This window comes from Ictidomys tridecemlineatus, chromosome X (genome assembly GCF_052094955.1).
Source record: "Ictidomys tridecemlineatus isolate mIctTri1 chromosome X, mIctTri1.hap1, whole genome shotgun sequence".
Taxonomy (NCBI): Eukaryota; Metazoa; Chordata; class Mammalia; order Rodentia; family Sciuridae; genus Ictidomys; species Ictidomys tridecemlineatus.
Genome location: NC_135493.1, coordinates 34,477,013 through 34,499,615, shown reverse-complemented (window position 1 = coordinate 34,499,615; position 22,603 = coordinate 34,477,013). Strand labels below are relative to the sequence as shown.

At 36.1% G+C, this 22,603-nt stretch overlaps 1 protein-coding gene across 1 annotated transcript in view; it reads left to right on the top strand.

Annotated features, from left to right (window-relative positions):
• Positions 1–271: 271 nt before the first annotated feature.
• The window catches only part of Htr2c (5-hydroxytryptamine receptor 2C), a 226,476-nt gene continuing 204,144 nt past the window's right edge, over positions 272–22,603 (top strand). The window contains exons 1-2 of the mRNA XM_005323336.4: positions 272–870; positions 22,277–22,334. The gene's annotated coding sequence lies outside the window, so the exon portion shown is untranslated. The remainder of the gene's footprint in view (positions 871–22,276; positions 22,335–22,603) is intronic.

Sequence of the window (22,603 nt, the reverse complement as noted above, 5' to 3'; positions counted from 1 at the left end):
CCTTGTGTTTGGGGCTGCGTACCTTTGGGGGTACATTCTTGACAAAGCTTTCCCCCACCCGCTACCCAGTGCCTAGGCTGACCTCAGTTTCCCCCAGTCTCCAAGTCTAAGAATCAAGTTAATCACCACCCCCACCCCCACCCACGCCACGGGGTCTCGCGCCCCCTGCCAGCAGGTTCCAGACCGGTCCAAACAAGCCCAGGGCAGCGTAACGCTGAGTTCTGATTGGCTGCCTCTGACTCCTCCCCTCATCCCGCGTTTGGCTCAAGAGCGCGGTGCAGCTTCGCCAGCGCTGGGTAGGCGCTCTGGTGCGCGCCGAGGACACTTCCTCGGGCGCACCGAGCTCTCCGATTCTGCCTTTGGAGCGGCTAGATTGCTAGCCTTGGCTGCTCCATCGGCTTGCCTGCCCCTTACCTGCAGATGGCACATGAACTTTTCTTCTTTCTGCACACCGTTGTCGTCGGAGTCGTCGGGATCGAGATCGTCGTGGCGCTCATGTGATGGCTTTCGTCCGTTTAGAGTAGTGTAGTTAGTTAGGGGCCTTCAAAGAAGAAAGAAGACGCGATTGGCGCAGAGATGCTGGAGGTGGTCAGTTACTATGTTAGGATCTAAGAATAGGCAAAAATAAAAACCTAGCCAAACCTAGCCGGGGGCGCACGGTCGCCCACAGGAGGTCGACTCGCCGGCGCTTTCCATCGCGCCGAGCTCCCTCCGTCCCTCTCACCCTCCGCTGAGGCGCGAGATTGCGGCGCGCAGCGCAGGCAGCGCACCGACTGCCGCGGGCTCCGCTGGGCGATTGCAGCCGAGTCCGTTTCTCGTCTAGCTGCCGCCGCGGCGACCGCTGCCTTGTCTTCCTCCCGGACGCTAGTGGTAAGTTGGAGCCCCGGGCGGCATTGCTAGCCGAGACCCTAATGATTTAGACGGGGGATGGGTGGGGAGCAGGGACAGGTCCCGGATGGTTGCAGCTTGCGGGACCGCACTGGCCGGGGCGGGGGGTGGGGTGGGACTCTGAACGCGCAGATCGCGAGGAGACTGGGGTCTCTGGAAGGAGACAGGAGCTTAGGGTTCACGGGAGAAGCACCGGAGTCTCTAAGGAGGTGGGGAGCCGCTGGGACTCCAGATGAATGCGCTGGGCGGAGGCGAGGGTCTGGAGAACCCTGCGCAGGGGAAGCCAAGAAAGAAATGGAAGGCGGGGGTGGGGTCTCAAGAAGTGAGGGGAGGGGAGGAGAGAGATTGAACGCGGGTGTCTCGGGGCGAGGATTGGACTAAGGAGGGTGCTACTGAGTTGGGGGATATGAATGAGCCACATTCTTAAGAAACCGGACTGGGGCCAAGTGGGTGGGGGCTCAGAGCTTGGGATAGTGGGATCAGGTGGGGGGCTAATGACCTCTGTTATGTTTTCATTGAAACCGACTCTAATTTTTGGTGGGTCTCAATGAGCACCCATAACTCTGAAAGATACACACTGCGGATCTGTGTCTTGGTCTAACAGCTCTTGGCTGAATTTGAACAGCGCTGCTGATGGTCACGTAAGTTTAAGAGGGGAGTATAAGCGCACCCAACGAGCCTTTTTATTAGCCTACCTAAGTCATTTGGTGACAGTTTTATATTTTGAAAAGGATTGCGGAAAAGTCTCCAGCGCTGCCTCTTATTCCGGTTCCTTTGCTCAGTTTAACCTGACAAGCAGTCTTAACAGCGTACCTCGGAATTGCTAAACATGAGAACAGGTTGCCGTTCCTGATGCCATATAAAGTTCGTCACTGCAAAACGTGTCTGTGTGTCTGTTCATTTACTGCGCCGTGCCCTTTGCCTTTGCTTCCTGTTGGGTAGTATGCGATTGAAGTGACAACATTGCATTGTGTTCTAGACCCCCGTATTTTAAGCGACACTGCTCCCCAACTAAATTTTGGCCAACGACATTCAGCATTTAGAGGATGTCTAAATTGGTTGAGAATCATTGCCAGTACCGCACAGCATCTTCATTAATATTTACCAGCACAAGCCCCATCAAAGGAAGCCTCTGATCACTGAGCAGCTAAGTGCATGCCCCTACCACATACATACATTTTAGGTAGGCTAACCGAGGGAAGCTCACTCTAGGGTGAAATAGGATTGAGCTAAAATGGTTGGGGTTGGGGGAGATGCTGCGCAGTGAATAATCTCTGAGCTCCCCAGTTTTCAGACATTTGTGACCTCACATACGCAATGGTGAAAAATGACAACTGGGGCTGGGGCTGTAGCCCAGAGGCAGAGCACTTGCTTAGCATGTGTGAAGCACTAGATTTGATCCTTAGCATCACATAAAAAAAAATAATAATAATAACATAATTTTTAAAAATGACAATTGGATTCCAGAGTTTAAATTTTTCCATTAAGAAGTTTACATATATGCCAGCCATTCTGGTAATAAATATACAAATGCAGTAGAAATGAGGTATTACTGTACTTGTCTACATATTTGTAGACAATATGAAAGGCCAACTGACATGCCCCACAGGAAATTATTTCTACCATGGTCATTGCATCTCTTTTTTCATTATTTAAATCACACTGAATATTGCCCTTTTGGAAGTGTATACTTTCCTTGGCACCTTGTTTAGAAATTATCCATCTACAGTTCCCCACCCCACCCCACCCCATGGGTAAGGGGAATTCATTTTTTCTATATTTTGTGGAGGTAGGTTATGGGGTATTTAATTACATTTTCACTCCCTAAATATGTTCTTCTGATCCTCTTGGGGAGGGAAGGAAATATTTGTTTCACCGCATGATTTCTTTCCTAATAGCATCTATCATCTACAGCAACAAGCCCAACGCAAGTCCTGAAATTCGGAAGGTGGGTAAGGCTTGTGATTGCAATGTCAAGGTAGGAATTTGGGTGCTTAAGCCAACAATGACGGTGCTGTTCTATGTGCATCAGGTTGAAGAGGTTAATACCCTTCCTATGCTTTCTTGAGGGGTTTATCTCCATCTAGAGTTGTCATGGATGACAGCAATGATTTTTTCAGAAAATAACATGACAGGTTTTGGTGCAGTATGAATTCAAGGTGAGGACTAATATTTTTGTGAATCTCCTAGGTGCTTGGCATAAATCCAGGAGCATTTCATATATATCTATTTCACATAGTCTTTGTACCAGCGTAAGACTAGGAAGATAGTATCTTCCATTTTACTTGTAGCATTGGATTTTCCCTCCATTTCTCAAGATATTCTTGTAGATTAATTTAAGGCAAAGGAAGAAGAAATTTTTCTTTGTGTTTGTAAGGCTAACCAAGAAGAATGTATTTCTTTAACAGTAAAAATAAGATCTAAAAAGCCAGTGCTAGGGGTATAGCTCAGTGATAGAGCATTTGCTTAGCATGTACAAGGCCCTGGGTTCCATTCCCAGGACCACCAAAACAAACAAAGAATTTAGTAGCCATCATATGCAAAGCTGAATGCTAGATGACGCTGCAAAATATGAAAGAAAAGAAAAATTTAATTATGGCTCATTAACTGCCAGGGTAGCCATGAGCAGACTAGGAACACTTGACCATAAATGGGTTAATCAGATATAAAATAAATAGTAATCTAATGTATTGAGCCTACCTGGTTGTTGTGAAACAGATGAGAATAAAGCACTTTTGTAAAATTTTAAATTATTGCACAAAGAAATATTTTATATTGTATTAATGATCTGTCGGCATTCCAGAATACCTGTTATTTTGTCTACATATTGTACTATCAGACCTGAGAAAGAAATCACTAATGATCACCAATAAGCATCAAAACATTTTAAGAAGAATTGTTCATATACTGAGTGCATTGCTGCAAAATAGTCTAGCAATCTTCATTTTAGACAAATAACATTAGCAGCATTACATTACAAATAACATTGAAACCTACCAAGACATTAAGCTGCACCTTAACCAGTTGCTAACAGGTTTAATGTTTTAATGCTGTTTCCTTCAACAACTCATTGGCAATCACTTCTGACATTTTAATGCACAGATGACACAGTTAAAGCAGAATTTCAAATAAAATGCCAGGAGAGGAAACTTAAATCTGTTTTTTTCCTCCCTCTACCCAGCATCTCTACTTCTTCCTTCTTTTAATACCTCTTTTCAGCTATGGCTAAGAGGGCCATCTGTAGTTTCCTATCATACTATGCTTGTAGCTGACATTAGATTGTATCAGTCTTGAAAATTAGAGTTAACCTGATTTATAGATGACCACTTACATGGCCTAAGCTTTTTGATCACCAAACTTGTCATCTTCATGTCTTTCCACGACACTTGAAATTCTGCATTCAGGGATTTCCTTCTTCAATTTTAGTCATTTCTCCTTTAAATACAGATACCCCTTAGAGGAGTAACATATTGTTATTATTGCCTAATAACAACTAAGCATAAAGGTACTGGCAGCTCTCAGGAAGCCTTTAGAACTGCATTGTCCAATATGACAACACCAGCCACATGTGGGTAAATTTAAATTTAATGAAATTTACAAATTCAGTTCCTCTTGTAGGCCACATTCCAATAAGTGGCTACTTATTGGACAGTGCAGACACAGATTACCTTTATCACTGCAGAACATTCTACTGAACAACAGTGTCCTAGAAAGCACAGACCCTTGGCTTTTTCACTGAACATTTTCTCCACCTCCTTGCTGTAAGCCAAACCTGATTTTTTTCCAATTAGCTTTCTTACTTCCTGACAGATCTTTTAAATGGAGTTCAATTCTAATCCTCTTTCTCTTATCCTCTTATCCTCTTTCTCTCCCTACTTCATGAATCTTATTCCTCCTTATACATAAAGGCTTACAGTGTTGATTGAAACTTTTTTTTTTTTTTGGCTTGCAAGACACTGAAATGCAGATTACTTTTATTCAAATAATTCTCTATTGAAATGCCATGCCAACATTTCTTTCTTCTTTCAGTTTTCTACACCTTCATGATATTTTCGACACCTGTTTCTCTAAAGACTTTGGTATCTGGAAAAATTGCCAAATCATGGTCTAGCCTCATAATTCCTTGACCTCTTCTTTTCCATTATTCTCAGTTTCAGGCTCACGACCACATCTGAAGTGCACAATTTCTAAAATTTTATGTGCAGAAATATTGCTTTCAGTTATGACCCTCGGTATCTCCCCTTCCTCCTCCCCTGTACATGCTACTTAAGCCCATCAAGACTTCTGGAGCTCTTCTAAAAGCTTCTAGTAACAATACCCTCTCTTGGCTTCACTTCCTATTTTTTCCCAGTCTGACTCTTATTCCAGTCATGTCATTGTTTCTGATCATCAGCCAGAATGCACACTCCTCAATGTCCTACTGCCTCCAATTTATGCCTTCCCCATTTTGGTTTAATGTACCTTATTTTTTACTTTGATTGTTAAGTATTAATGCAGAAAAACTAACACTGCACACTGTTGTCTCCAATCCCAGCTCGACCTTCAGAACTACTCAGTAGTCCTTTTGTGCTCTTGGTCAATTCCCTTTCCTATGTTTCTACCACTCCTATTCCACATTTTGCTGCTTTTCTCAATTTCTCAATTCCACTCCCGTATCTGCTACTCTCAGCAATCTTCTTGCACACTTCACAGAGAAAATAGGAAGAAAGGAGATGTACAACGTAAAATTTTTCCAACTGCTTAACTCAACCAAGGGCACTTGAGCTTGAGTTTGGAAAATTTATAGTCACATCCTAAATTGTTGATAGACCTGTTTGGTAGTCCCATAATTTTATGTGGAAAATCTATCTTTAGGCTTTTGAGGGAGAGAAAAAGCAATTCAACTGTAATAATTCAGCCACAATTTCATCATGTCATTGAAAGGAAATACACACCAGGGATTTCTAAGTATTCCCTTAAAGACATTCATATTCATCTTTACTATGAAATGACAGCCATTGGGAATTTGAAGCAAAAGACCTAATGTTATACTCCTATTCTTCTGATACTCTAGACTATAAATGCATATTAAAATGTATATCCAATGCTATGAAAAATAAGATGGTGATTTCATAGTGCTGCAAATGATAATCTCATTAATACATTTCAGAAAGCTAGTTATTAAAATAACAAAGCTTTCCTTCTGACATTTCTTCATATACATGATCTTTATTTTACCCCAAACCACTTCCTAATATGAAAGTTTTTTGGGGCCCCTGGGAAAAGTTTGAAAGTATAGAAGTTATCAGCTGTGGCCATTTTGTCTGCTCCAGGCTCTTAAATATGTTTTTTCATTATTCAGGACTGTAAAAACAAGACATCCTCTGGTGACTAAGAAAGGAAATCCATTTCTGATCAAAGGAGTGGACAGTAGAGAAAGCAAGGGGGAGAAAGTGAGTTCAAGGTATCTCCGGGGCAACCTGTACTACTATACTAGGTAGTTAGCCCAGCCTGGGAAGAAAGAAGGTGAGGAGTATGACCTACAGAAAATGAAGCAGCTTGATTCAGAGTGAGGCAAAGAGGATGAGCATTTGGAATTGAATTTGAGTGTTAATGGCAATAGAAATAGGAAAACCAAGCATCACTAAAACCAAAGTCAATGTCCACAAATGTCTAGATTAGAATACCAATAAAAGAACTGACTAGGTTTGTTTTTTAAAAAAATTGATTTCTTCATTAAAGTCATTTGTAAATGCTAAGGAGTAATGGTCACGTGTTCACATCTTTTTTTTTTTTTTTTGTACCAGGAATTGACCCCAGGGGTGCTTAACCACTGAGCCACATCCCCAGCTCTTTTTAATATTTTATTTAGAGACAGGTTCTTGCTGAGTTGCTTAGAACCTTGCTAAGTTGCTGAAGTTGGCTTTGAACTCTTGATCCTCTTGCCTTGGCCTCCCGAGCTGCTGGGAGTACAGGTGTGTGCCACCAAGCCCAGCTTGTAAGTGTATTTTAAACTACCTATCTCCCATTTTTAGCTTAGGAATACAGACTCATGTAGTACAGGTTTTTGAAGCACAGCTTCTTATAATCAAGGCAAGAAGACTTGCCCAAATTAGCAAGTAATTATTCTTTATAAGAGAGGAATAAAAGATTATAATAGCCATTTTTAATTGAAAATTACTCTAAGATACATATTTCTAAGAGGTTTGCTTGTACTTACACATACACCATGAGAAGGTAATACTATTATCCAGTTTGCAGATGGGGAAATGGAGGCATACAAAAAAGTTGAATAACGTGCTTAAATTAAATGAACAAGGCCAAGCCTGAAAGCATGTAGTTTTGATTTTAGAGGCCTAGCTGTGAAGCAATAAACTCTCTTGTTTCTGTTAAGGAATTGGCTAATTTTTCTTTCATACTATAACTGCTAGTCTTTGGACAGAACAGATTTGCATGTGAATGTGAGGATATTATTTCTGACAATGTCCATTAATCCTTAACATGATGCTTGGCAAGGCAATATGATAGACATGCAATATTTCATCTGGAGTTTCAGCTGTCAATTAAAAAAAAAGTACAGCAAATGAGATGGTACTGTTAATGCTGGGAGACTGAGGGACAAGAGGCTGAGTGAGGCTCAAGGCAACTTATTCAATAAAGATGAAATGAGGGAAGTAATATATAGAAAGATGACTGGACAGGGAGTTGGACTCATGTGTGTGATTTGGACTATTTGTGTCACCACAAAGGCCATTTGTATCTCTGGTCACTTAAATGAGGTTGCCCATTTGAAATTCAGACAGGAAAATTGAAGTCCTAAAAGTCAGACTGGAGTGACAGAAGGTTCATTAAAAATTGCTTATTTTGCGTCAGAGAGGTCTGAAGTACTGTCTGATCCCATTTGCCATGTATGACCTTTCTACAGGGCAATTGGGAAAAATAATTTGAGAACTCATTTGGAAAATAGGTACTGTTAAGACTTACTGTCGTTTTTGTTTGTTTGTTTGTTTGTTTTTAGTTTACTGATTTTGAGCTCAGGTACAGAATACAATACTTTAACTAAAATCCCTGCAGGATAAGAACATACTTAGGAAAAATCTGTATGTGTGAAGCTTATTTTAGTTGATTACTTCTATTTATTACCTCAGTTTTAAATGACACAAAATTTATGATTTGTGATTCTAAAATAATTTATTGCTAGACATTATTAGCGTAAGATAAGAAAAGTCAGTACTTTTTAGCTGAGGTATATAACTGTCTCTCCCAAACCTCCTTAAAGTATACCTGATCTTCAAGGTCTGGTTGAAACCCCATGACTTGAACAGAGCTTTTGCTGACTAACCCACATACATGCAAACTCCTTTCCCATAGTAGGTAATCAATGAACCAATCTCGATTGATTGAATTGCCATTCTTACGAATGTAAGTCCTAATGCTTACAGGTAAAGATAAAAGAAGACCAAAAGTAGAATTTTAGTACACTTGTTCATTCAAGGCATAAAACAGAATTACAGATTACTCTGAAATCATTTCAGGTAACCTCCCTGAACATATTCTAGGGCAATTAAGAAATTACAAAGCACACATCTGTAATCCCAGCAATTTGGGAGGCTGAGGTAAGAGGACTGCAAGTTCAAGGCCAGCCTCAGCAACTTGGTGAGACCCTGTCTCAAAATAAAACAAAAAGGGTTGGGAATGTGGCTCAGGGGTTAAGCATCCCCAGGTTCAGTTCACAGTACCAAAAGTAAGTAAATAAATAAATAAATAAAATAGAGTTAGAAGTTGATGACTTTATTATTGGTGGAGTTAAACAAGAAAGGCCTGCTAATTCTCTAATAATTTTTTAAAGCCTACTCTAGTTCATTCAATCATGCTTCTGTGTCTATTTAAAAAAAAAATCACCATGTAATTCTACCATATATACATACCTCCCGACTCACTTAGGACAACTCTCCATGCCACATTTGAACTTTACACATCCCTCATTCCTACCAGAATGAACGAATAAAAGTGTCCAACTATTAGGCACAGCATCTGCCTATTACTGCTTGTGCATAGGCGGAGCATCTATAGGGTTAATAGTAATGAGATGCTAAAGCAGTTGTCAAATGCTAAGATGAAATAAAGGGACTCTAAGGTGGGTTATGGAGTAAAGATCTTCAGATGATGGGAGACATTGGAAAATAACTGCTACAAATTCTTGTGCTTAATTCATAGGGAAATTACCATTTTATTTGAGTGAATAGGGAAAAAAGGTATTGTGGAAATTATAAAGCCAAAAAGTAATGCTTAAAATTCAAATGTGTTATGATTTTATATGGGCAGGGTAAAAATCGACTAGCTGTATTTAAAAATCATCTAATTATACTCACATACATAAGAAAACTAGTATTTCTATTTCAAATTTTAAAGAAAATATTGCTTGCACCATTTACCTGGCACTGAACACATTGTGTTGTAGTTTATTAATGTTCTTTGGTTTTAATTTACTCCAAATTTTAGTGCCTCCTATCTTCCCAGCATGGTGTTAAAGGTTTTATATACATCATCTCACTCATTTTAATTTGAGTGTTATCTTTCCTATCAGATTACAAATTCACATAGACAACCCCCAACTACCCTTTGCATATATCATTTCAATATGTATTTGCTGAATAATTAATACATAAAAATTCACAAGCACTGTGGAAAAGGTTTTTATACTGCAAAGTTAGAGTTAAAGGACCTGAGTTCTAGTCTTTTATGACCCTTTATATTCAGGGTCATAAAACTTTCTGTTATGCTAATTCCTATAATATAGACGCTGGAAGAAGAGTAAATATATATAACATTTAGAGAATTCCAAGTTTCTTGGTTTTTCTCTGATTTTCCTGTATAGATACATTTTTGAGAGTCATCCTAAAGTTTATTTTATATCTTAGTTTAACTCTGTTTTCTACTTTTTATATTTTTATTTTTTATTGATTTATTTTTTGGTTCTGAGGATTTAACCCAGGAGTGCTTAACCACTGAGCTACATCTCCAGTCTTTTTAATTTTGAGATAGGGTCTCATTAAGTTGCTTAAGGCCTTGCTAAATTGCTGAGGCTGGCCTCAAAATTACCTTCCTTCTGACTCAGCCTCCCGAGCTACTGGGATTACAGGTATATGCCACTGTGCCCAATTTTATATATTTCTTAAATTTTTGCTATTTCCTATTATAAATTTTTTCAGTCTAACAGCCTATTCTTATGTTTTCTTTTCTCCTTTTTTCCTTCTCATTTATCTTGTTTTCTAACAAAAGTCATGTATGGCTGAAAACATTTAATAAACTCACAGAACAACCTTATTAATATATCTACTTTTTATACCATAATGAAATTTACATTTGTAGATATTTTAGAGTTTAGAATTTTCATATATCTTTCTCATATTTACAATTGATTTTTAATTAATTAGGGCCATGTTATTACACTGACTAAACAAATGAGAAAACTAAGGGTAAGAAAGACGAAATATCTTACCCATGGTCACACAGTTAATTTTATAGCCAGATTTAAACAAAGATTCCATACTATTTTCAGTACTTCTCTCCTCCCTTAATATCATGAATATTTAATTCCTAAGAACTTTAGATGCTCATATATAAATACACAATTTACAAATTATGATTGGAGGTCTAGCTCAGTGGTAGAGTGCTTGCCTAACATGGCCCTGGTTTCCATCCTGGGCACTGTGAACAAACAAAAAAAGTTTCATGTAGATATATATGTGGTTGTGAGAGAGACAGAAATATTACTCTAAGATGATTTTTTAAAAAGATGTTTCTTTTTCTACAGAGGAGCAGATATTCATTTGCATATGATCAAGCCTTAAATAAAAATAGGCTAATTGATAAGCCTACGACTTTGGTGAAAACCTTAAAAAAATCCAAATCACTCTATGTAAAATAACTGGAAGGCTAGTTATCCAGTTGTACTTTAGTGGAACAAGATTTTTTGAAAGTCAGTCAAGCCTGGTTTGACTTCCCCTTCAAATTTTCCAAGAGTGCTTCAACTTATTATGATTTTTTTCTCCCTCCTTTTATAACTATTAGCCTTACCTCTGTTCACATTTACTATGATATCCAGAGCCCAGGTAACAGGGGGTAACATTCGTGCTTCAAAATATTTTCCAATATCTTTCCTTTAAAATAACATTGTGTGAGTGGATAAAGTAGCAATTTTTGTATTAAATACAAGAATTGAAAAAGACTTTTTTTATTATTATTCAGGAGAAACTCTAACTGGCATAAAGTGATCCTATTCTTTGCTTTAAAAAACTGCTAAAGCCAAGTGCAGTAGCGAACACCTGTAATCCCAGTGGCTCAGGAGGCTGAGACAGGAGGATCCCAAATTCAAAGCCAGCCTCAGCAACAGTGAGGCACTAAGCAACTCAGTGAGACCCTGTCTCTAAATAAAATACAAAATAGGACCGGGAATGTGGCTCAGTGGTCGAGTGCCCCTGACTTCAATCCCTGGTAACTGCCCCCCCCCAAAAAAAACTGATAAAATATTAAATTATTTTATCCTGAAGTCAACTTTCAGTGACTAATTTGAAATAAAAATTCATTAATATCTTGTGAGTGTTAGTGCTGTCAAATCTTACTTTATGATTGAGCTTCTTGATTAGAAATTGTCTTATTCTTTTAATGTACTCATATTTAATTGAGTATATCAGCTATTATTTTATAAAAGCCTCAGAAAATATCCATCTAGCAGCCTTCAATTACATTTCATATGATCTTTTTTGTCCCAGCCTTGGAACCTGTCTTATGAGTATTCGATTTCCTGATTTTATAATCAGAACTCCTTTGAGCCTTTGGGGGGTGACCCCAGATTATAGAAAGGAGAAAAGGAAAGGTCATTTACAGCTTGTTCATAACTCCTATCAGAGTTCCCTTTTGATTTCTAATTACTTTCCCTGAAAATAATATCTAGAGTCTTTATCTCCATTTTTAACGTATTTAAAGCTGTACCATTTGTGTTGGTAGAAAATAATTTCAAAGGAATTATTCAAACATTGTCTGTAGCCAGATCTTAACCCATAGCACTCAAGCCTACTCTTGATCTGTCTGAGTAGTCATATAGATTTCTATCATCATCATCATCATCATCATTGAATAAATAGTTTGAGGTTTAATTATACCTCACATTGTAAAAGCATGGCAGAGAAGATAGCATTTGTTCTTAGAGTAACAGAACTGTCAAGCCAGGATTTAATAAGCATTTCCTGTATAGTATGATTCCTATCACTGAGAAGCTTGTATTTTATTTGTGAAGATAAGGTATATTGACACGCTGCGAAAATCCAGTCATTATAGGGGCTGGGACATAGCTCACTTGGTAGAGTGCTTGTCTTGCATGCACAAGGCCCTGGGTTCAATTCCCAGCACCACAATAAATAGATAAATAAATAGTTTTTTAAAATTCCAGACATTATATAATGTACTAAATTATGTGCCATATACAAATGAAGAAAGAGAAACAATTAAAGGGATATTTTTTGGAATAGATAGAAACTGATCTGGAGCCTGAGGACAAGTATGATTTAGATTGACACAGAAGAAGGGCAGCATTGCAAAAAGCTGTAGGACTTTCAAGTTCACAGTGTGAGAAAAGATAAATTAAGAACTAGTGGGGCTGGAGATGTGGCTCAAGCGGTAGCTCGCTCGCTTGGCATGCATGCGGCCTGGATTCGATCCTCAGCACCACATACAAACAAAGATGTTGTGTCCGCCGAATACTAAAAAAATAAATATTAAAAAAAATTCTCTCTCTCTAAAATAAAATAAGATAAAATATCGTGGCAGTTAGTTTGCCCATATCATTACTGTAATAAAATATTTCCTTTTAAAAAAAAAGAACTAGTTAGTTGGGGTAGGAGAATGACCTTTGATTTAGCCATATTTAAGGTAATGGTGAGATATACAACATTGGATGTTCTTTAGATAGCTGAAAATATGATATTTCATCTTTGGAGATAGGTCCTCTGTGATGGTAAAAGAATTTGGAGCGATTCAAGCCATGTTGATATAGATGAATTTCAAACCTTTACAAGGAAGAGAAGGTTATGGAGAGAAGAGAACTGAGGTCCAAAGATAAAGCATTGATTACTTAAAGCTTTGGGAAATGTTTAAGGATTGCATTTGTCTCAGAATTTTCAAAATGAACAGTGTTTTCCCTAACTTTATGAATTATTACAATCAATGTCTGTTAAGGTTCTGCTCTGTGCAAGATATTTATTTGACTGGGCACTTCAGAACCTTCCAGAAGAGGAAACAATACGTAGTTCTGACATTCAGTGGTCTGGAATCTGGTTAGTACCTCAAGATTCAGTTTATGAGCTCTACATAAAAAAAAAAAAAAAAATTGAAAGAAAAGAGTCACTATAATTTAGAGAAAATTCAAGGAGTAGAGCAGGTTAAAAAAAAAAGACATTGAATGAAATGAAAATACTGCTTCTGTTCCAGAGCCCAAAGAAGGAATATCAATTTGAATCAACTCTCTCAGGTGCAATTTTCACTAACACCTATAAATATGGAGTGACCAAATCTTTTTTTTTTTAATGACAGAGATTCTCATATGGAAAAGACTTTTGTTAAAAAAAAAAAAAAAAGAAAGAAAGAAAGAAAAAAGAAAAACATATCTCCATGAGTCTGGACTCATTTGTGCTCTATCCTATTATTCTGCTCATAACTATATTTTAAAATATCAGCTACCAGGAATTGATCACCTTCTGTCTGTCCAGCAATGAATTAGGTTCCTTGAGCAATGTAAACAGAAATAGTAAAATTTGCTATAGGCAGGAGTCATGTGAATTCTTTATTAGCAAGCCCTTAGATACCTGAATTATACCTTGATTTCTGCTACAGGCAAGTAAAAAGTGAGCTGTAGGTTAGACTCCCTTATAAAATCAATTACCTGAATATCATGTGACTGTTAATTCCCAATACCAAAAAAGCCACTTGTTTTTATTAGATTATTTTAGGAATATTAGTAAAGTTCTTTGATTCATAAATGCACTGATAATGTTATGAAAGCAATAACACATTAAGTACTGAGTAGTCTAATAAAGTCATATAACTGAAATATAAAAGTACTATAAATATAAATAAAATAAAGTAATACAACTAAAGTATTGATCCACTTAATATTACTTATGTTTAGAAGAAAACTAAATTAAAGTTTAGAGAGGGCCTCTGACTCACTTCTGGTCATGCAACCAAGTATTAGTAAAGCTACAGAAAGAACCCAAATCTCACTCCAAAATCAGGTTCTTTTCCTCCATGGTCCACTGCCTCTTGAAGGCTATGTGGCATATTAAATGAAAGCTTTTAAAATTTTGACTGCCCTTGAGTATCATGTCATGCTTAATAAATTCAGAATAAACAGAAAGCACATTTGCATTCTTGGCTTTGAAAATTAGAAAGTACATGTGTGTGAGTACTTTCATTTTATGACTTTTATCCTTACTGCCATATAGGTAGCAGATATATATGGTGTATGCGTGTATTCACAAAGGTAAAACAAATAAAAGGCAAAAAAAGAAAAAAGTATTTTCGAGGTTTAAATTAGATGACTGACCAGCTGACAGTCTGTGTGCACTTATTTATGTTAGCTTTTATTTCCTAATTTGTTTGAGCAACTGAAGTCTGAAACAGCTCAAGGCTGGATGCTTCCTTTCTATAAATTACATCTCTTAAAATGTACAAGTGCAAGCATGAGTCACTAGCTACAGAATTCCAGCTTTAATCCATTATGTCATTTTTATAAGGAAACAAACCAGTGACCTTCATGTACTTTTAAGGACATGTAGTTCACAGAGTATATGAAAGATGAAATCATAACACCAACCATCAAATGAGCTCAATGGGATGATCTCAAAGGTAAAAAAGAAAGGTGCATTTTTACAGAATGAAATCTGTTCATTTCTGTGACTCTTCTTCCATTATTCATTTGCATGTGTGCCTTGCACATACCAGATTGGTTTGAAACTAAATTGGAACATTCACCTTTCTCCCAATAAAATTCTAAATAATTCACTTTAATTTAGGTGTGCACAAGAAGAAATAGGTCTGAAAAAAAAATACATAGTTCGAGATCATCCTCAAAATATGTTTTGATCAGTGGTTTAAAGTTTGTTTATTTGACCTTATGTTCTAACTTTTAAATTGTAGTATTACTGAAATTGTTTTTTGTGTTTACTGTTTGACCTAGTAGCTACAGGGCAGGATCTCAGAGGTAAGAAGAGGTTCAGGCAAGAACACATGGGTGCTTCTAATAAAAACAAGAAGAAAAGGGAAAGGAATTAACAGATATTGAGCCCCTACTATACCCTAGACTTCATTTGGCAGAGTAAATCTATAATTTCATGTAATTCTTACAAATGTTAGAAATAGGAAATGGAGACAGAGGTTAAATTGCATGTCCAAACACATAGTAGCTAAGGAGCTGAGCCAGGATTCAAATAAAGTTCTGTCTGACTATAAGGGTAGTGTGTGCTTTTTTCATGTCACTCTGATTAATAGCCTTAAGTTTCAAAAATATAGCAAAGAGTCATGAACAAAACACACTCTTACTATAACATTTACTTAATCCTTGACATTGTTGTCAAAGTACTAAATGGAAGACGAAGCATATATCTGCTCTACACGTCAAAAATAAGTATATTTTCAAAGATCTTAGTTCATTTATAAAAGTGAGTCAATAGCTATTTACTAGTATAAATAATAATGGAAAATGTGCAAAATGTCATATAATAATTGGCAATGAAACAGGAAAATGGAAGAAATGAATCATAATATTTTTAAAAGGCCAGAGAGATTCACCTTGAGTTCCCCAAAATCACATTTACTAGGAAAGAAAAAAACAGCTATAACTGGAAATATTTTGACTGCATATTCTGTGAAATTCCTCTACCTTTATTTGTTGTAACATAATAAATAATTCTATTTTAATCTAGTTTCATGTATAATAGTCATATATTTTCATAATTTAACAAGTTCTAATCTAAGCATGGCACTTGCATTTTAAATGCAAAGCATATTAAAGTCAAATTTAAAAGCTCCATTTTATGTATTTTTCTAAATTTTAAAATGTTTTCTTCTGCTATTTAACTTCACAGTAATGATATATTTTGCACTGAATTTTTCTTATGATTTTTAGACTGAAAATTATCATTTTAAATTGAGTAAATATAAAAATTCAATGATTTTTCATAAAAATAATGAATATCAAACAACTCCACCTGGTATCTAAGAGTACTTTAAGAATTTATTTTCATATACTATTTAGAGCAAAAGCTTATAGATTATTCAGAAACTGTCACTACTTTTTTCACTCAGTTCTGAATTCATTAGCTTTAACTTTTTAAAAATGGAAATCATAGCCCAGTGCAGTAACACATGGCTATAATCCCAGTGGCTTGAGAGACTGAGGCAGGAGGATCTCGAGTTCCAAGCTAGCCTCAGTAATAGTGAGTCACTATGCAACTCAGTGAGATCTTATCTCTAAATAAAATAAGTAATAGGGTCAGGATGTGGCTCAGTGGTGGAGTGCCCCTGAGTTGAATCCCCATTACCAATAAATAAATAAACGGAAATCACTAGTTGTATGTATGTCAGTACAATTTAAATAAAAGGAGAGTTGAGAGGGAGAGGCTTGCATAAGAAATTATAGAACCCTCTAAAATAACCTTTAATTATTATCAACCATAAACAGAAGTTAAAACAAAGCGTCAAATATAATTTTTACCCATGACAAAGATAGTATGGAGTTTCTTCAGTTTGACCATTTACTAGCTGTTTATCAACCTGACATCTATCTCACCAGAGAAATCACTGGAACATATGGTTCAGGATTAAGATCAGTGATTGAAAAGTTATCCTAAACAAAAAAAGTTTTCATCGTTTGAATTGTACATGAACAGTATGTATTTGCTAGTGTGAGAAAAAAAGCAAGATAAAAATTGACCTTTAAATGTATTGAATTAAAAAAAAAGATTTCATAATAATTCAGTTTTCTTTATTCAACATAACTTGAGCTTTTCTTTTTAATGTCCTGCTCCAGCTTCCATGTCATTATACTTGTTGGTACAATTTGTATATACATGTAGAGCATCAGGTATTAGGATTTTCTTAAAATCCATCCTTTCATGAATATTAGATTTCTGAAATGTTCACACTTTAATTATGTGAAATCAATGTATTTCCTATGTATTTTATAGCAATACAATCAGTTTGTCTTTCAATTTTTTAATTATTTATTTTTTATACCTGAGACTGAACCTAGGGGTACTTTACCACTGAGCTATAGTCCCAGCCCTTTTTATTTTCTATTTTGAGACAGGGCTTCACTAAATTGCTGAGGCCAGCCTTGAACTTGTGATCCTCTTGCCTCAGCCTCCCAAGTCAATGATTACAGGCATATGCCCAGCTCTAAAAAATAAGACCTTTTGGGGAGGCTGAGGCAGGAGGATCTCAAATTCAGAGCCAGCCTCAGCAATTTAGTGAGGCGCTAAGCAACTCAGTGCCACCTTGTCTCTAAATAAAATACAAAACAGGGCTGGGGATGTGGTTCAGTGGCCAAGCTCCCCTGAGTTCAATCCCCAGTACCCACCCACCCACCAAAAAAATTAAGATCTGTTTTTTCATTTGAAGTCATAGATTCAACCCCAAATGACTTTTGTAGCAGTTTTATTGAGATAGAATTCACATACTATACAATTCACACATTTTAATGTGTATGATCCGGTGATTTTGAGTGTACTCACAGAATTGTACAACCATCGTCACAATATAGAACATTTTCATAACCTCCCACCCAAAAGAAACCCTATCTATAACCATTAGCAATGACTCCCAGTACTTTTTCCACACCCAGATCTAGGCAACCCACAACTCTCTGTCTCTGTAGTTTATTTTAAGAACCTGCAAACTTTTAACAGAAGTGCTTTATTAGGACATCAGAGAGGCAGCTTTATATTAAGGGCTGGCAAATAAAAGAAAATCTATGGTCAGGTTGGAGCAATAGGGTTTTGATCTATCTGGCTAAATCCTTAATTTTTACACATTTCTGAAAGTAATAAAATGAGCTTCTATCATCTTTTGTTATTCAACTTTATTTTAGTACAGCAGAATCAATAAAAAGGAAGTCATCCTCCTGCTCAAAATAAATTGGTTAGGAAAACCTAAGTTTCAGACTCAGGAAAGTTCAATTTCCAGTATGATTATTTTATTTGTTTCCATTTTTCCTGATGAAGATTTCCCCAACACAATTACCTATTCCAGAGAGCAGGCATCTGCCCCAGAAATCTTTTTGTATACATGCTATTTGCCATCCATCGAATACCATAAAAATCAGTTGATTGGAGCCTGCCACCTGTTTCTTTTCTAAATCTGTAATGAGGAAGACACTTTTTAAAAATTACACCTGCTTAGGGGATTCTTATGAAATAAAATTGCCTGTGATTCTGTTGGGCTTTGCATTATTCTTATGCCATAGTAGTATAGTAATATAACACATTACCAGGAACTTTGAATTGATGTACATTTTAGCTGCCATCACTAATTTTAAAAATATGCAAAATCTGAATATGAAAACTTGGGCCTTCTACCTAAAATGTGGTATGTTTTATTTAATATCTTCCCCATAAAAATAATCTCATATCTAATAATATAAATAGATCTTATTAATAACATCAAAATACAGATTTTAATCGTTTTTTGGCTTAAATGTATGTACTCTATACACAGCAGAATAATGTGTCTGTTATCTGTATAGTCCTAAATATAAGGAGGTGATGCATAAAGCACCATTTTGTATTTGAAAACTTTCTCCAATGATTTTGTGTTTTGTAATTGCTTCTTTGGTTTGTCAGGTTTCCTTGAACTTCTGTTCCAATGACCAGATAATCAGAAGTATCACTGATAATCCACTTTATTGCTCTTTTGACATGACACAGGACAGAGTAAGTTTAAAGAGCAGGATGTTACACAAAAGTTGAGGTTTTAAGAAGAAATGGTAACTTGAAAAGAAAGTTAAGACAATTTAAGTTAATAAATCAACACAAGGGGCTAGGGATGTGGCTCAATAGTAGAGTGTGCTTGCCTAGCAGTACAAGGCCACACACACAGGGGAAAAAATAAGAAAAAAGAAAGAGATCGTCACAATAAGGCAGGGGGATATATGCGCCTAATAAAATCTACAAGTAATATTCAGTTAAAGAAAACACAAATGTCTGGAATAAATAAAGAAGGAAATGAGCCTACCTTATGGTCCCATTTCAATGAACTTCTAAAACTGGCAAAAATAATGGTGATAGAGGTCTGAAAGGCTTTTGGGGTTCAAGGAGCAGGAGAATGGAAATGTGTTATGTCTTCATTGGAGTGAGTACAAACATCTATCAAAACTGACCCAACTCTACATTTAAAATGTGTTTATTGATTTATATTTAAATTGTACTCCACTAAAATAGCTTCTTAAAAACCCAAAGTAGGCAAAGTTACCACCATACCCTGCATTGTTCCACACCCTATCCATCTGTGATCCAGTTTTAATCCTGAATAATCCTGAACACAAGAAGGCCCCTTCTTTTTAAGTGAGTGTGCCTATCCATGAATATCCAAAGAAGTATATTAAGCTCTTTCGTAATGTTAGCATTTCCTCATCCTGCTCAGGATTGAATACCAGCATTTTAATGATGACTCAGCAACAGTAAGATAGGCATTTCTGGAGCTGGGGTTGTAGCTCAGTGGTAGAGCACTCTCCTAGCACGTATAAGGTATTGGGTTCAAACCTCAGCAGCACATAAATTGAAATAAAGGTTATTTAAAAAAAAAAATGATAGACATTTCTTTGATAGACTTCCCACTTCAAAAGCTGCCTTTTCCCCTATTTCAATTGAAGGAGAAATAAAGTAGCAAACCTATCCATTATTAAATTTTCACTGGGTTCTCAGTAGTTTCAATTTATAATTGTGCTTTTTGAAACTACTGTTTTATATCCCGCCCCCCCCCCCCAGGGTAGGCTGGAAGCAAAATAGCAATATATATATTTTTTAAGAAAAGTAGGGTTGAATCTGTCTTAAGTAATTATAAACTTACCCTTAATGTCACTTTACAAACCAATTATAAATAGTGTCAAAGGTAATAGGATTGCACATGTGAGATTAAAAAAATATGCACTATTTTTTTTTAAAGCAGGGCATTACATAGTGTGGATTGACATATAGGATAAGGTTGTGATCAGAGTTTTCTTTCTTTTCTAGAGCCACTGGTCTACAAAGGAGAAAAATCAAAGTCATTATAGGAATTTTTAAAATGATAGTTCAGTAAGGTGGTGAGAAACTTAAAATGACAGAACATCAATAATGACATCTTAAATTTACATATAATTAGCTGAAAGGAGAAATAGACTGCATGACCGATTCAGAATATTAATATAAACAATATCAGGAGGGAGAGACAGATTTAGTTTTACTTAAGGCATTCCACAGTTTTTCAAAAATTAAGTATGATTTTAGAAATATACCTGAAAAAGAGACATGGGGAAAATATTTGGTTGGTAAGTTTGGGGGAAATTTTTTTCAAAACTACAAGATTGGACGATTTTTAATTAAAAAAAAAAAAAGCAGGAATGCTTAATCCTCTTGCAAAGGGTGGAGGGACACGCATAAACCCTAAATGACAAAAGATACAATCATAATCACATTCTTCTAACTGTGGTAATCACAATTGACCACTAGGGGGCCGTAATTCCGTTCGCACCAGTTTTCTGGCGACGACCATTTTATTCCCTCCAAGGGTATTTGCATAGTTAGGTAAAATTAATGGGAGCTACAACAGGTAGAGTGGATCATTACAGTTTATTGAGATGATATCAGGCTTTATTGCAATGCCATCTGTAACTCTTATTGTACCAATTACTAACTTAGCCACCAAACTTCACCAACTATGGAGTCTCATTGCACCAAGGTTACTAGTAATTTTGTTTTTGTTTTGAATCTCTGCTGCTTGAAACATGTTAGGTAGATCCGGTTACCCCTGGAGATTATTTTTATTTTTATTTACTATAGGCTCCTTACCATTTTATGAAAATAGAGACGTAATGTTGACCATTTGTTCTCACACAGTCATTTCAATAAATTTTTGCACTATTTGGAGTGGCAGGAGCAGCAAGAAAATACTGGTGCACATTTATGATACCAAATGCATTTTATAAAATTTAGGTTAAACAGCAAAGTTTTAGCTAAGTTGTTTTCACTAATTTGAAGCCAGAACTATTTTTTACTGTCTTAAGGATTGAAAAGTATAATATTTTTTTGTAATTGTACATTTTATCCTGGATGAGGTAGGAGAAAGTCACATTAAATTATTTAAATTTTGGTTTTAAAGTTTATCATATAAACATTTTAAATCAATTTTCAATAAATACAAATACATTAATAAGTATGTGAGCAATAAAATTATCTTAATATCCTCCAGTAATATAATAATTGACATTTCCTGTGTATTTCTCACAATGTCAATGGCCTTTACATTACTCCATTTTACTTGAGCCAATAGAATTGTTTGCTTTAGAAGTTCAGAAAATTCATTTTTAAGACATTTTGGTCATGTTTTGCATGTTTTGGGAATCTTCTCATGCTTAAATATGTTAAATATTAATTTTACTACATCAAATTTATTTTTCGGACAACAAAAATGTGGTTGGCTAATATTTATCTCAATCTTATGTTTACATTTTAAATAGATACTGGCAACTGATACTGTTACAATAATTGATAGTAAAATGGTGATTTTCAAATGTTATTTTCCCTTCCAGAGTCTAATATAGCTTTAATACCTATAGGTGAAATACCATTTAACTACACCTCCTCTGTAAAATGTTTTATCTGAAATAATGTTTTGATGTTCTGTTTGATTTAGAATTATTTTTCTTTTTTCAGTACTGGGGATTAAACCCGGGGGATACTTTACCACTGAGCAATATCCCTAGCCCTTTTTATTTTATTTTGAGACTAGGTCTCCTTAAGTTGCCAGACGCTGGCCTCAAACTTGCTGTCCTGCTTCAGCTTCCTTCTGGAGTCACTGGGATTACTGGTGTGGGCCATAACACCCAGAATAATTTAAAATTTGGCTGATGTATTCTGGATACTTAATTGATATTTAATCTCTTTAGCAAAAGGACAGTCATACCATATTTGCTGTATCAATATTTCAGGTTTTTTTTTTTAATTTTGTATATGTGAGACTGTCTTTCTTTGGGAACTTATGGATAGTAGCCCAACTATTTTCAGTCATGTTTTATATATAAAAATAATATAAATACCCAAAGCAACACCTTACCTACAGTGTTCTTATTGCATTTTTCTCAACATTTGCTTTTTAGGGTTATCAGCTAATACCTGCGAGCACAGGCCAACGAGCATGATTCTTTAAAAATAACTGTAAGTATACCCATAAGCATGCTTCAGAACTCTTTATTTTTGCAGTAGTATTCAACTATTACATATAGGGGATTCCTATTATTTTGCTAACTTAGTCCTGATCCTGAGCTACTGCAACATATCTCATTAAGGGTTTCCATATCTGAAGAATATTATTTAATTGGTAAATAACATTTTGATGCAACCTAAAAAAATCTGCTTATTTTAATTAACAAATACTGTGCAATAGACACCCTGACCAAGTTGGTTAACCATCACCCCAAATTTAT